General features: G+C 46.6%; 1 pseudogene; it reads left to right on the top strand.

Annotated features, from left to right (window-relative positions):
* Nucleotides 1-1,063: 1,063 nt before the first annotated feature.
* LOC145983265 (large subunit ribosomal RNA) lies at nucleotides 1,064-2,582 on the top strand (annotated as a pseudogene).
* Nucleotides 2,583-15,902: the final 13,320 nt, after the last annotated feature.

Raw genomic sequence — 15,902 nt, 5'->3', positions numbered from 1 at the left:
CAGGAGGCCGCAGCAAGAAGAAGAATTCGTCCAGTTCGAATGCCGGGGGAGAGACATAAAGAGTATTTAGCAAGAGTGGCGGCCGCCAGGATGAATGAATAAATAAATAGATTTATGACGTGCTGGAACTCCAGCACAAGTGATAGCGGCATTCCGATATCATATTCCAAATTGCCGAAATTTAAACCGTAAAATATAAATAATTTAAATAATTTAGATGCTAAAATTATTTAATATTCAAATAATCAAAATATTCATCATGTAGTGGAAATAATAACCATATCTGTCAATAACAAATACTACAAAGTAGCTTGGTATCATAGAATATAATTTGTCCTTGTCTTACTAATAAAAGCTGTTATTAAATAATTATTAATAGTAAATATCTCTTATCTCTTCGTATTGATTTTTTGTATCATTATTATAGCATATTAACTTAGAGATCAGAGTGTAGTCATTTTGATCAAATTATCCAACATTTCCTTACATATTATGTAATTATCGTGAAGTCTGAGACTGAAGAAACTGGAGTAACCTTGGAGGTGCGGGACAAACCGACAGGGATGGGAAGACCCAGCCTCTGGGGTGAGCAATCTCCCAAACGTTTAAAATACCAAAGGTCCTCAACCAATTGCGATCTTGTCCCTGGCGGTTTCGTCCTGTAACAAGGACCAATTATTTCATAGATCTCATAGATCCCGGGAATCCGGAATCCGGATCTCAGAAAATGCTCTGATGTCTGTAAGGGAAATTAGATTATGTGTATCAATTAAATGGAGTTATATATATGTGTTTGTTGGCTTTATGTTAAGTGTTATATTTTATATTATGTTACGTCTATATATGTATTGTACTCAAGAGGAATTAAATAAAGGTAATGTGCAACAATAATGGGCGAACCGTAATACGAGCAACTGCCGTCCCAGTTTATCTCAGAGGCACTGGGACATTGCGCATACCCTCGAATGTATGCGGGTGGAGGTTTGGATACATTCGGGGGTTCCCCCATTATTGTCCCATTATTGTCCCTGTCTACAAAAAACTATACAAACAAATTTTCAGTAAAATATTAAGCAGGTAACAAATAAATTTTTCTGCTGTGTATTGTATCTTGAGGTATTAGACTAATTTTGTATCAATATATGCTTTATGTTAGTTAATTATTGTATGTAATCATATATATATATATATGTTTGTATGTTTATTATGTATGTAACAACAACTTAACAATAAAGGTATGGCACAACAATATAGGGGGAACCGTAATACGAAAAACTGCCGTCCCAGTTTATATCAGAGGCACTGGGACATAGCGCATGCCCTCGAAAGTATGCGGGTGGAGGTTTGGATACTTTCGGGGGTTCCCCCCATATTGTCTGTCCCTACCTACTGTCTAGCGAAACCACAGCCAAGGGAACGGGCTTGGAGAATGTCAGCGGGGAAAGAAGACCCTGTTGAGCTTGACTCTAGTCTGCCGCTGTCGGGAGACGTGACGAGGTGTAGCATAAGTGGGAGGGCTCCTTCGGGTGCCCGCCGGTGAAATACCACTACTCTCACGGTTTCCCGACTCACCCGGTTGGGCGGGACGCGGGCGTCGGGGCTCCGGCTTCGTCGCACGCCGTTCATGAACCAAGGCCCCTGCTACTGGCCGGCCGAACCGGACTCCCGGTCCGTGCCGGACAGGGGGCCGACCCGATCCGGGGACAACGGCAGGTGGGGAGTTCGTCTGGGGCGGAACATCTGTCAAAGGATAACGCAGGTGTCCTAAGGGCGGCTCACCGAGGCCAGAAACCTCGGGTAGAGCGAAAGGGCAAAAGCCGCCCTGATCCGCACCCTCAGTACGGGTGGGACCCGGGAAACCGGGGCCTATCGATCCTCCCCGTCCGAAGGATCTTCGGCGGGAGGTGACAGAAAAGTTACCACAGGGATAACTGGCTCGTGGCCGCCAAGCGTTCATAGCGACGCGGCTTTTTGATCCTTCGATGTCGGCTCTTCTTACCGTGGGGACGCAGCGCTCCCCGAGCGTATGATTGTTCACCAACCAACAAGGAACGTGAGCTGGGTTTAGACCGTCGTGAGACAGGTTAGTTTTATCCTCCTGGCGTTTGGAACGCGGCCAAGGTAATCCTGGTTAGTACGAGAGGAACCCCAGGTTCGGACCAATGGTACCGCGCCGGTTCGATCGAACCTTGGTGCGAAGCTACGTCCGACGGCTGAAGCCTGAACGCCTCTAAGGCCGAAGCCGTGCCCGGAGCTGCGTGACCGTGGGTCCCTGCACTCTGAAAGGCAGAACCACCAACGCTGGACCCCTTCGCCGGGGACCGGTAAGGCGGGGAGCCAGCAACCACCTCCCCAAACCGGGGGTGAGGCTCCCCGCGAGTAGTGCCATCGAGACTCCGCCCACTTGCCCCACTGACCGAGGTCTTTGGGATTCTAGATGGGGATTCAAGGGGTAATCAAGCACTCGGAAGTTGGGACCCTGAACCACTCGTAGACGACTTGAGTATCTGGCGGGGCGTCGTGAGCGGTGAAGCCTCCGTACGGTGGCGACCCGTTGAAAGGCAGCCCTCGCTTGCAGGTTCGTGCTGTCGGCTGCACGGCACCTGAAAATCAATCCTATTCTCTTTCAGGAGGTCCCTCCGGGGACCTCCGCCGGGAGTCCAGACCCCAGTTTCGACCGGGGGAGGACACCCAAAACCGGCAGCCGGCACCTTAACTGGTGCTGCGGACCGGGGCTTCCAGCAGGTGGCGGATAGCTGGACTTGGGGTTTATCACCCAGCCGACCAAAAGACTGACAACCCAGGTTAACCTGGGAGTGCAGAAAGGCATGGAGAATGTCAGCGGCGGGGAAGGAAGTCCCTGTTGAGCTTGACTCTAGCTTGCCGCTGTCGGGAGACGTGACGAGGTGTAGCATAAGTGGGAGGGCTCCTTCGGGTGCCCGCCGGTGAAATACCACGAAGTAGGTGACAGGCACTTGGAAATGTGCATTCATGAATGAATGCAATGCGTGAGTCTGCCACCTTGGAACCTGATGTTGAGCCTTTCTATGACGGTATCTATATAATAGAAACTTGAGGAGGCGACATACTGCCCGGTTCCTGCCAGGAGCACATCACCGGCGCGGGGGAGCGAAGAGAGCTCTCCCTTCTCCGGCTCGGCGGTCCCAACGTTTGGTTGGAGATCGGCGAGCATTCGGAGGCGCTTCGGTTGGTCGGCTTGGTGCTGTCCATTCCTCGGATGTGACTCTACACGGCGGTGGACACTTAGGAAGGCCTTCTGGGCCTTCCCATGGGGGTCACCCTTACCAATAAGGGCGATCCCCAATCCATCGGCCGGCATGCGGCCGATGGGGCTTCCGGCATGTGGCGTATAGCCGGACTTGGGGTTTGTGGGGAACAGATTGCGTTGTACCTATAACCCAGCCGCCCAAATGCTTTACATTCTAGTCGGCCTTCGAGGACGGGACCTATATAATAGGAGCTTGAGTTGGCCAAATTCAAGTATGTGCCAAATGAGGGTCCAACTTTGGTAGGGTGACGGTGGAAGTAAGCGTTCCTCACTATTCCGTGCCGCCGAGGGGCCCTTGGTAGGTGGTACGATGTATGCTGTAGGTGGCCCAAAAATCCTCGCCTTCTTTGCGAAAGGCCACTCGCGGAGAGGTTTGGTTCTGTCATCCCTAACGTCGTTGGAACCAGATTTGAGCACTTGCTGAAATTGAGAGAATCCGCACTCTCGCAAGAAAGACCGATGCCTGCCAAGCATCTTAAACGAATGCAGTTGGCCGACCAAGGTGAGCCACTGCAAGCAAGGTTTGAGCACTTGCTGAAAGCGAGAAAATCCGCACTCTCGCAGGAAAGATCGATGCCTGCCAAGCATCTTAAACGAATGCAGTTGGCCGACCAAGGTGAGCCACTGCAAGCAAGATGGGTACTTGCTAAGAACAGATCCGCGCGGAGTTCGTGATGTCGGTTTCACGGCACCCGGCGGTTTCTGTCCGTCTCTTTAAGCATGCCCCCTCGGGGGCATGCGCCGGGAGTCCAGACCCCGGCCGGTTTCGGCCGGCCGGGGGAGGACTCCCAAACCGGCGGCCTTCACGCATGTATCGGTCGCCGGGGCTTCCAGCATGTGGCGGATAGCTGGACTTGGGGTTTTTGGGTCCGTGTACGGCACGGGACCCTACAACCCAGCCGACCAAAAGACTGACAACCCAGGTTAACCTGGGAGTGCAGAAAGGCATGGAGAATGTCAGCGGCGGCGAAGGAAGTCCCTGTTGAGCTTGACTCTAGCCTGCCGCTGTCGGGAGACGTGACGAGGTGTAGCATAAGTGAGGGCTCCTTCGGGTGCCCGCCGGTGAAATACCACCGATCCCGACGGTCCGCTCTTGTTGTAGAGCACTGGAAATTGGCGTTGATGGTGCTTGGCGGAGGTAGGAGAATGCGGATGATTCTGCAATGAATAGCAATCGGTGCAGGGTAGCCGAGTGCTGGGCTGAAGAGAGTGTCGTCTTCAAGACATACACTTGCGGAGCTTGAGACTCTAGTCGGCACGTGTGTGCCTGCCTCCTTGAATCGAGCCTTCGAGGACGGGACCTATATAATAGGAGCTTGAGTTGGCTGTATTCAAGTATGCCCTGGAACTCGTCGGCAATCTTCCGTAGCTCACCGCCTTCACATCGAGCTGACGCCAGTGACGTGGAGAGTCACATCCGAGTAATGCTCAGCACCGACGCGGGGGAAAATTATTCTCCCGCAGTTACCAGTTTACTTGGTGCTAAGATGGGTACTTGCTAAGAACAGATCCGCGCGGAGATCGTGATGTCGGTTTCACGGCACCCGGCGGTTTCTGTCTGTCTCTTTAAGAATGCCCCCTCGGGGCATTCGCCGGGAGTTCAGACCCCGGCCGGTTTCGGCCGGCTGGGGGAGGACTCCCAAACCGGCGGCCGGCACGCAAGTGTCGGTCGCCGGGGCTTCCAGCATGTGGCGGATAGCTGGACTTGGGGTTTTCAGGGTGACTTGGTTGCCCGACGACCCAGCCGACCAAAAGACATGTATCCCAGTTTAGCTCGCTGTAGAGCACTGGAAATTGACCGGCACTTGTAAATGTGCCGGCAGATAGAGGTGTCTTGTGCAGTTAGGTTGAGCTTAACTGTAGAGCACCGGACCAAAAGCACGTTAATAATGATTGAAATTGACCGGCACTTGTGCCGGCCAGCATTCAACCGTATATCGGTTGATTGAGCTTAAGACTCTAGTCGCATTTAATGAAAGTGCATGAATGAATGCAATGTTTGGTTAACGCTCACACCTCCTGTGTTGATGGTGCTTCGCAGAGTCGCAAACCCATACGAATGCTGTGCGGGGAGAAGTTTGTGGAGAAGGTTTATTCACCCAGCACCTTTACTTTTAACGGTAATGTGTGGAGCAAAACCCGTACAAAAAGTCAAGCTGGGAAGAAAACAGAGAAGCAGATTTGTGTGTCTTTGCCACATTGCGGTGCTTGTAGATGTTTGTTGGGAAGATCCATTCTCCCAGAATTTTTGCCTTTGACTGTAATCTCTGGAGCAAAAGCCGAATGGAAAGTCAAGCTGGGAAGCTTCATTCTCCCAGATCTTTTACCTTTGACTGTAATCTCTGGAGCAAAAGCCGAATAGAAAGTCAAGCTGGGAAGCTTTATTCTCCCAGAACTTTTAACTTTGAAATCACTGGAGCAAAAGCCGAATAGAAAGTCAAGCTGGGAAGAAAACTGAGGAGGATGATATTGTGTCAATGCCACATTGTCTTGCTTGTACAAGTTTCTTGGGAAGCTTTATTGTCCCAGAATTTTTTTTGCCTTTGACGGCAATCTCTGGAGCAAAAGCCGAATAGAAAGTCAAGCTGGGAAGAAAACTGAGGAGGATGATATTGTGTCAAAGCCACATTATGTTGCTTGTACAAGTTTCTTGGGAAGCTTTATTGTCCCAGAATTTTTGCCTTTAACGGCAATCTCTGGAGCAAAAGCCGAATAGAAAGTCAAGCTGGGAAGAAAACTGAGGAGGATGATATTGTGTCAATGCCACATTATGTTGCTTGTACAAGTTTCTTGGGAAGCTTTATTGTCCCAGAATTTTTGCCTTTAACGGCAATCTCTGGAGCAAAAGCCGAATAGAAAGTCAAGCTGGGAAGAAAACTGAGGAGGATGATATTGTGTCAATGCCACATTATGTTGCTTGTACAAGTTTCTTGGGAAGCTTTATTGTCCCAGAATTTTTGCCTTTAACGGCAATCTCTGGAGCAAAAGCCGAATAGAAAGTCAAGCTGGGAAGAAAACTGAGGAGGATGATATTGTGTCAATGCCACATTATGTTGCTTGTACAAGTTTCTTGGGAAGCTTTATTGTCCCAGAATTTTTGCCTTTAACGGCAATCTCTGGAGCAAAAGCCGAATAGAAAGTCAAGCTGGGAAGAAAACTGAGGAGGATGATATTGTGTCAATGCCACATTATGTTGCTTGTACAAGTTTCTTGGGAAGCTTTATTGTCCCAGAATTTTTGCCTTTAACGGTAATCTCTGGAGCAAAAGCCGAATAGAAAGTCAAGCTGGGAAGCTTCATTCTCCCAGATCTTTTACCTTTTACTGTAATCTCTGGAGCAAAAGCAAACGCTTGGAGAATGTCAGCGGCGGGGAAAGAAGGCCCTGTTGAGCTTGACTCTAGCCTGCCGCTGTCGGGAGACGTCACGAGGTGTAGCATAAGTGAGGGCTCCTTCGGGTGCCCGCCGGTGAAATACCACAAAGTAAGTGACAGGCACTTGGAAATGTGCATTCATGAATGAATGCAATGCGTGAGTCTGCCACCTTGGAACCTGATGTTGAGCCTTTCTATGACGGTATCTATATAATAGACGAATAGAATTTCAAGCTGGGAAGAAAACAGAGGTGGATGATATTGTGTCACTGCCACATTGCGTTGCTTGTACAAGTTTCTTGGGAAGGTTTATTCTCCCAGATTATTTTTTGCCTTTAACGGCAATCTCTGGAGCAAAAGCCGAATATATTGTAAAGCTGGGAAGAAAACAGAGGAGGATGATAATGTGTCACTGCCACATTATGTTGCTTGTACAAGTTTCTTGGGAAGCTTTATTCTCCCAGATTATTTTTTGCCTTTAACGGCAATCTCTGGAGCAAAAGCCGAATAGATTGTAAAGCTGGGAAGAAAACAGAGGAGGATGATATTGTGTCACTGCCACATTGCGTTGCTTGTACAAGTTTCTTGGGAAGCTTTATTCTCCCAGATTATTTTTTCCCTTTAACGGCAATCTCTGGAGCAAAAGCCGAATAGAAAGTCAAGCTGGGAAGCTTCATTCACCCAGAACTTTTACCTTTAACGGTAATCTATGGAGCAAAAGCCGAACAGAAAGCCAAGCTGGGAAGAAAACATAGGAGGATGATATTGTGTCACTGCCACATTATGTTGCTTGTACAAGTTTCTTCGGGAGCTCTATTCTCCCAGATTATTTTCTGCCTTTAACGGCAATCTCTGGAGCAAAAGCCGAATAGATTGTAAAGCTGGGAAGAAAACAGAGGAGGATGATAATGTGTCACTGCCACATTATGTTGCTTGTACAAGTTTCTTGGGAAGCTTTATTGTCCCAGAATTTTTGCCTTTAACGGCAATCTCTGGAGCAAAAGCCGAACAGAAAGCCAAGCTGGGAAGAAAACAGAGGAGGATGATATTGTGTCACTGCCACATTGCGTTGCTTGTACAAGTTTCTTGGGAAGCTTTATTCTCCCAGATTATTTTTTGCCTTTAACGGCAATCTCTGGAGCAAATCCCGCATAGAAAGTAAAGCTTGGAAGAAAACAGAGTGTGTGCGTGTCATTGCCACATTGCGGTGCTTGTACAATTTGAACGTCATTTCTTCTTGCTGTGCTCTCGCTTTCGCCAATAAAGTTTAGGTTTTTTTATTATTATTATTATTTGTTGCAAGTTTTACACTACATCGATCAGTAATTTTTCCAAGGTGCATAGTTAGCCTTTTTAAGCTGAAAGCAAACTTTATCACTGTAATGGCGGTTGGGGGGCCGAGAAGGACGCAGGCTCGCGGATTTCATTAGAAAAGTCACCCTTTCGACTTTGATTTAGGCTAGCCCTGCATGTTTTCGTGTATGGGAAGGATGTAGCTTCCATCCTAAGAAATTATTTGAGTTTCGCGCGAAAACGGGATTTCCCGTTCAAACTTGAAAAACCGTTAAAATTTAGCATTTTTCATGAATTTCCGATGGAGAATCAAACGTTTCCCGTGACTCGAACACTCCACCCACTGCTTAATTTACCCTCACGTTGTCTTCCAGCATCCTTCCCCTACCACCCTGCGTTAGGCGTTAGCGCGATACGTCTGCTGGAACCAGTTTGAAAGGGTGTTCAGGGGCGAAGGTGCTGGTCGCTGGGGACAAAATCCGCCATTTTCCAAGATGGAGGCCGCATTTTTGGAAATATCTCAAAATGGCATTTAACTTTTTTTGTTCTCTTGACTTGATCTACGTCTGTGTAAAATATGAACTTGCTAGCTCGAAATCGAAAAAATGGCTTCTTCGATTTGTTATTCTCAACTGGTCTCGTATATCGTTCTTCTTATTTGTGCAACAGTCTCGGAAAGAAAATATGGACTTTCGTTACATAGGGAGCTTGGATTTCGGTTACCACGATCCAAGAAGATAACCTAATCCCTAACACAAATTGGTCTTTCTGCTGCAAAAACCCATGGCATCTTGCTACATTTGTGGGTTTAAGTGACCCTATATTGGGTGATTCCTACATAGTTGATTTAATTGCAAACATTTCCCGTGACTCGAACCAAACACCCACTGCTTACTTTACCGTCACCTTGTCTTCCCCTACCACCCTGCGTTAGGCGTTAGCGCGATACGTCTGCTGGAACCAGTTTGAAAGGGTGTTCAGGGGCGAAGGTGCTGGTCGCTGGGGACAAAATCCGCCATTTTCCAAGATGGAGGCCGCGTTTTTGGAAATATCTCAAAATGGCATTTAACTTTTTTTGTTCTCTTGACTTGATCTAGGTCTGTGTAAAATTTCAACTCGATTGCTCGAAATCGAAAAATCGGGGGGGGGGGGCCAGAACGACATTGTCTTTTTCTTTTTTTCACTTTTTCACACTTTGCTTGGTTCGAACGTCATGGAGAGGTACCGAATTACCCGAATCCCAAGTTTTGTCTTCCTCGGTTAGCCACAAGTACACTTTAACGGCCTTTTCCAGAAATGGCGGTTGGGGGGCCGAGAAGGACGCAGGCTCGCGGATTTCATTAGAAAAGTCACCCTTCCGACTTTGATTTAGGATAGCCCTGCATGTTTTCGTGTATGGGAAGGATGCAGCTTCCCTCCCACCAAATTTTGTGAGTTTCGCGCCAAAACTGGATTTTCCGTTCAAACTTGAAAAACCGTTAAGATTTAGCATTTTTCATGAATTTCAAATGGAGAATCAAACTTTTCCCGTGACTCGAACACTCCACCCACGGCTTACTTTACCGTCAAGTTATCTTCACCAACCACCCTGCGTTAGGGGTTAGCGCGATTCACCGCCTGGAGCCAGTTTCAACGGTTGTTCAGGGGCGAAGGTGCATGTCGCTGGGGACAAAATCCGCCATTTTCCAAGATGGAATGAAACATGGTCACTCATGGTCTTTCGCTACATTTTTGTGTTTATGAAACCGTTTATTGGGCGTTTGCTGCACAGATGGCTGGGAAGTAGACTTTCGACACTCGATGGTGGAAGAAACCGGTCTTACACGTTTATCAGATACCTGCTTTGGGAGACCAGCTACATTTCTGCCCCAACCCCCTCCCTTCTTCTTCGGCCGGTCGGTCGCGTAAATCCGATTGATTGACCAATAAACGACCTCGTAATTTAAATTCGAACTGGAAATCTTTTTGGGCAACGTTTTCTTCTTCCCTTCATTGTATTGCTTAACTTGAAGCAGAAAGGAAGCCATAATCTCAAGATGGATTTCAGGTGAGTGTGTGGATTTTAAAATAAGCTATTTGTTGTGTTATTTGTTGATTTATTATGTGCCACGCGCATAACGATGTCTTGTCATTAAACGAAGGCCATTTTTCTCCAACAGTACAGAAGCTATGCTGCCTTCGGGTAACCATGCAACGCCCGTATTTGGAGGTTTGACAGGCGAGGACATCGAATTTTTAGAGTCAATTAACGGGGCTTTGATTGAACTTCAAAATGACGAAAGGGAACTTCAACTCCCCTACCCAGAGACCATGTCGGTGGAGCAGCTGGAGGCATCTTTGAAGATCGTCAACGAGTTAATTGTAAGTCCAATCAGGTGACGAAGAGGTTTCACTTGTATTTTCGTGTGTGCAATATTCTAAATTGTTATGTCCGTTTCTACAGCTATTTTTCTTTCATTTTTGTCTTTGCAGCGACAAGATACACACGTACAGGAAGAGCCACAACAGCAGCAGCCACACCAAATGCAACAACAGCATCTACAACAACAACAACATATTGAGGAGGCTCCGACACCCCCACCTCTACCCGCACTGAAGAAGAAGAACAACAACAACGTAAGGCGGAAGGTGAGTTATTCGTAGAAATTCAAACGTTCGCTCTGTGCCTGTATTTAATTGTAAATCGATAAATCTCTGCGTGTCGGTGTTAAACTCATGCCTTTGTCTTCCCTCTTTGTATTTTGCAGAAGATCTGCCCAGAGTGCGGGGAGGAGTCGGCAACTGTTCCACGGCACCTTCGGAGGAGGCACTTATATTCCAACAAGCAGATGGAGGACTACTTTGCCTCCTCTGAGGGGATGAGGAAGATAAAAAATCCTGACCGGCGCGTCAATTGTAAGGTCGACGGCTGCCGGGGAAGCGTCATAAAGATGGGCCAGCACCTTATTCAAGATCATTCATTGAAGCGGGGTACAAGAGAGTACAAGAGACTGATGGCGCTTTCCCGGGGGTGGGTGAGGGTTGACGAGGAGGAGAAGGGTGCAGCTTTGCAAATATTTTTAGTTTAATTGTGGTTGTCGTTATCATTATTATAAACATCGAGGTGTTTAATATTTTGATTTTCTTTGATTTTAATATTGTAAATAATATTTCTTGTGTGTTTAATTATGTTATATTCATTGTTTCTTGTATTGTATCATAAGGCTTCTTTGATTTGTAAATATCTATGTGCTTTCTATTTTCTATTGTTATTTTTCAAAAGATTTGGTAATTTATTTTGATTGTATGTGATTCATTGTCTTATTTTTTCTATTGTTATTTTGTTAAATAAAATTATTTTTCTTTTTTTAAAAAATAAATATGGAATTTTATTTAAACCATCTTTGCTTCTTGTTTTTGTAATGAATATTTTGGTTTTGATAAAATTAAAGAAATGAGTAATGATAATCGTTAATCGCAACGACAGTGGTTGATGATGATTGAATTGTTTAAAGTAAACTTTATGCACAGAAAGGCTAATCAGGACTGGACCTACAGTTTAAAGTGGAATTCGAACCATTTGGTTTAATCGCAAAAATGAATATTTAATCGTTAAGTCCACTTTATGCACAGAAAGGCTAATCAGGACTGGACCTACTGTTTAAAGTGGGACTCGAACCATTTGGTTTAATTGCAAAAATGAATATTTAATCGTTAAGTCCACTTTATGCACAGAAAGGCTAATCAGGACTGGACCTACAGTTTAAAGTGGAATTCGAACCATTTGGTTTAATCGCAAAAATGAATATTTAATTGTTAAGTCCACTTTATGCACAGAAAGGCTAATCAGGACTGGACCTACAGTTTAAAGTGGAATTCGAACCATTTGGTTTAATCGCAAAAATGAATATTTAATTGTTAAGTCCACTTTATGCACAGAAAGACTAATCAGGACTGGACCTACAGTTTAAAGTGGGATCCTATATAAGCACAGTTTCCATTGAGGCAGAAATGCTGTAGCGTCCTTGCGACTCCATCGAAGCACAAATCATGTAGCGTGCTCTGGGAGCACAGTGAACATGGAAACACAAAGCCTACGTTCGAGCCTGCTTATCCTCAGTTGACGTCTCTGCAACCTCTTGAAGAGGTCTCTCTTCTATAGCTGGAGCAAGACGGTGAGCGGTCACGGTGGAACTTGATCTGGCACCTCATCTGGATGGTGAGTTTAATCTTCGTTTTAAGTGAAGGTAGTGATTCAACATTCTGCATTGGTTTAGACACGTTTACAGCATTTTATCCGGATATTTGTTCTCATTCAAAATATCAACTTTCTGCATTGTTTTTAAGCACTTTCGCATCTGCCTTTCGTCATTCCGCAACACCTGGGGTGATATGATTGACAGCTTTATCTGGGTACACTTGTAATCCTCTTACCTGTATGTGCTCTTTACGTTTCACGGTTGGTTGGTTCCCGGCTACCTGAGGTGGCCGGCCACCTGGGGTTTTCTGATTGACAGCTTTATCTGGGTACACTTGTAATCCTCTTACCTGTATGTGCTCTTTATGTTTCATTGTGAATGAAAATGGTAATTAAGATGTAAAGTAAAATTTTGCTTTCTTTTGTCTCCAGGAAAGCAAGCGTGCACGCAACAGGAAGGTGTGCCCGGCATGCGGAATTTCCATGATGGACGTCCCGAGGCATCTCCGAAACAAACACGGATGGAGCCGCGAGAAGTCTTCTGCATTCCGTTACTTGCCAAGCTCTTTGAGGAAATGCATTCAAAAGAGACGTTTGAAAGTTTGCCCGATTTCCGGCTGCCCTGCTAAGGTGAGGAGGTTGGACCAGCATGCGGTGGTGGTTCACGGATACGACAGGAGTTCCAAGGACTACAAAGGTCTGCTTGCAGAGGAGCGGAGAAGGAGAGTCGACGCAAGCTCGTGCCCTGAGGATGAAGATGGTGCTGGTGGAGAATATGAAGAGGATGTAGTGGATGCAAGATCTGTGATATCGGAACGATTGTATGCAGATTTTCGGTCGTGGCTTGGGACGCTGGATGGCGGGCTCGTAAGGGAACGTCGGATAGTGGATCAACATGCATTTCAGGCAAAGTCGGCGATTGACTTTGCTTGCTTGGAACATTTGAACGAGTTAGCTTCGGCTCGAGGGATCTCCAAGACTAGAGCTTTTTTCGAAGACAGCCTGGCCGACCGAAGACCGGGAACTTGCCTCTCCTACCTCGGTTCTCTGTCGAACCTTGTGAAATTTGCGCTGCAGCGGAAATTGGTTTCTTCCGAGCAAGCTGGATGCTGTCTGGGTCACTACCAGAAGTGGGCAAAGTCGTTCCGAGTTCTGGAGAAGAAGAGGCGATCCGAGGTAATGGAAATAGAACAGAAAAATGCCGTAACCCCCGAAAATGTGTCAAAGTTTGAAAATGGGCCGGTATCCCGGCGCTTCGAGGAGATTCTGCGGAAGGTAACTTCGGACGAAAGCTTCACGCCATCAAGAGCTGATCGCACCACTGTCCGCAACTACTTGTTGTTGCAGATTCTACTCTCCACCGCGCAAAGGCCGTCAGCAATAGTAAACATGACACTGAAGGAATTACAGGAGACTTCCTGCTTGCAGATACAGGTGGAGGAAGGGAAACGTGATGTGCACGTCATTAGAGTTCATGATCACAAGACGGCGGCACACTGTGGACCAGCTAACATTTGCGTCACCCAAAAAGTGTACGGCCATTTGAAGACCTACGTTGAAAACATTAGACCCGGCTGTTTCCCCGATCACGACTTTGTCTTCGTTACCGACGGAGGGAAGAGGATGTCGGTTTCCCAATTTTCACAGTGCATACAGAGTATATGGGCCCAGGCTGGGTGCAACACCAAGATTACCTCCAGGGTTATGAGAAAGACGGCTGTTTCTCTTGTACACTCCCAAGCGCCGAACGAAAGGAGCGATCTGGCAGGTTTGATGAGCCATTCGCTCACCACGGCTGAGAACACTTACAAGTTTTACACGCGTCCCTACCAGAGTGCTTTAACATCGGTAACCCTTCAAAACATGCTGAGGAAACCAATCAGAGCACCACACTCGGATGCAATAAGAAATTAGGACATTCAGCCTTTGTGAAATTGACACGTGTATGTTTCAGTTTGGGTTGTGGCGCAGTGTAATTTGAAATATGTTTGAACAAATGTATAATTATGTCTCATCTATAGTATAATTTGAAATAAGGCTAGATCGATCGTTCAAGTATGATGCAATCACCTAAAGCTGTTCGCGTTGCTATGTAGCACAAGTCACGGTCTCCAGAGTACACCCTGATCTTTGCGACTCCCTGTTTGACTTTTGGCATCCCTTAACTTCGCTTATAAAAGGAAGCGTGTCATCTTCTCTCTGTTGCATTTGGGGTTTGTGCTACTTTCCGCACAGTTCTTTGAGCTTCATGGAGGAACCTAAAGACCAATGCACCTCGGTGAGCAGCGATGCTGTTGCACCCATCGACAAATTTGAGGGAGAAGGTGGATTCTTGCGAGTCCTGCCTCACCAGGCAGAGGAAGTTGGCCGCATCGAGTTGGAAGGCCTGAAGCCGGGGGAGACCGAAAGCGTTCAAACTCTAACCACTCTCCCAGAGTTGCAGGAAACGGAGTCAAACTCGCTAGTTCCAAAGGATGTCGCCTTTACGATGGGGTTCTTGCGAGCGTACAGAAGGATCAAGGAAAAGGCCATGGTAATTTTTTACTTTCATTCTCTGTGCGTGTATTCAAGTGTGAAGTTTTCTTTCTAATCAATCTATATTATAATTGTAATAATTTATCTTGATATAGTAACTTTTTGTTACATTTGTTTGTATGCTTGCTTACTTATATTTCATTTATCACGTATTAAAAACATCATTCTTACGTATTTAGTACACATTACAACGTGCATTTGGGCATGATTGTTTTGCACCAGGTACTTGCTCCCATTGTTGCTTACTTCTTTGAATGGTGTTCTATTCCACGTAAACTCAGAGTCCATTTTATGCAGTTGAGGTAATCACGACGGTGTCATGTTGGCCGGGATTCGAACCCACGTCCACTGCATTGCCAGGATAGCAATATGATGCATGTTCTAAACATTTTTTTCCGATTCATCTTTAAAATTGTGCGATCGGAAAGCTTGATTATAATTACTTGGAACTTCTTATCTTTTCAGGTTACCGGCAGCGAGCGGAAGAGGATGAAAAAGGTCTGTCCCGAATGTGAAGCCAGTTTAGTCAACGTCCCGAGACATCTCCGCAGGAAGCATTCATGGAGCCACGAGAGATCTGCGGGCTATCGCTACACGCCGGGAGGATTGAGGGAATGTATCAGGGCAGGGCGTCGCAAGGACTGTCCTCTTCCTGGTTGTCCCTCGAAGGTGAAAAGGTTGGATAAGCACTGCAAGTTTGTTCACGGTTACAAGAAGAACGCGATGCCTTTCGGAAAGTTCACGGCCGAGTCGTCGAACTGCTTGGAGCAGGTTGCCAACCACAACTACGAGAAAGAACAAGCATGTCGCCCCAACCCCGAAATGGACTCGTTTGCCGAATTCCGGGAGTGGTAGAGATCGACGGATGGGAGCACAGATTCTCGGATTGCAGCACAGCACATGTCACTGGCGAAGTCGGTCATCGACACCGCCGGTCTGGAAAGTCACGACGAAATCGCCAAGGAACCGGCAATTGCCAAAGTCGGTCTCTTCTTTCGAGATCAAATACGGGATAGAAGACCTGGGACGTGTCTATCTTATCTAGGTTCCATTTCTCGTTTTGTTAAATTTCTTGAGCTTCGGAGGAAGGCCATTTCATCAGACGAGGCAGAACGCTGTCTCGCCGAGTATCGTGAGATTGGAAGATGGTTACGTGCTTCGGGGAACAAGAAAATATAAAAAACTTTGATATAAAACTTTTTGAAAGCTCGTTGGTGGCTGTAGGCCTTATGCATTT

The sequence above is a fragment of the Lepisma saccharinum genome, unplaced genomic scaffold (genome assembly GCF_977018435.1).
Source record: "Lepisma saccharinum unplaced genomic scaffold, izLepSacc3.1 HAP1_SCAFFOLD_708, whole genome shotgun sequence".
Taxonomy (NCBI): Eukaryota; Metazoa; Arthropoda; class Insecta; order Zygentoma; family Lepismatidae; genus Lepisma; species Lepisma saccharinum.
The sequence above is the reverse complement of the archived record's forward strand: the minus strand, read 5'-3'. Positions and strand labels throughout refer to the sequence as shown.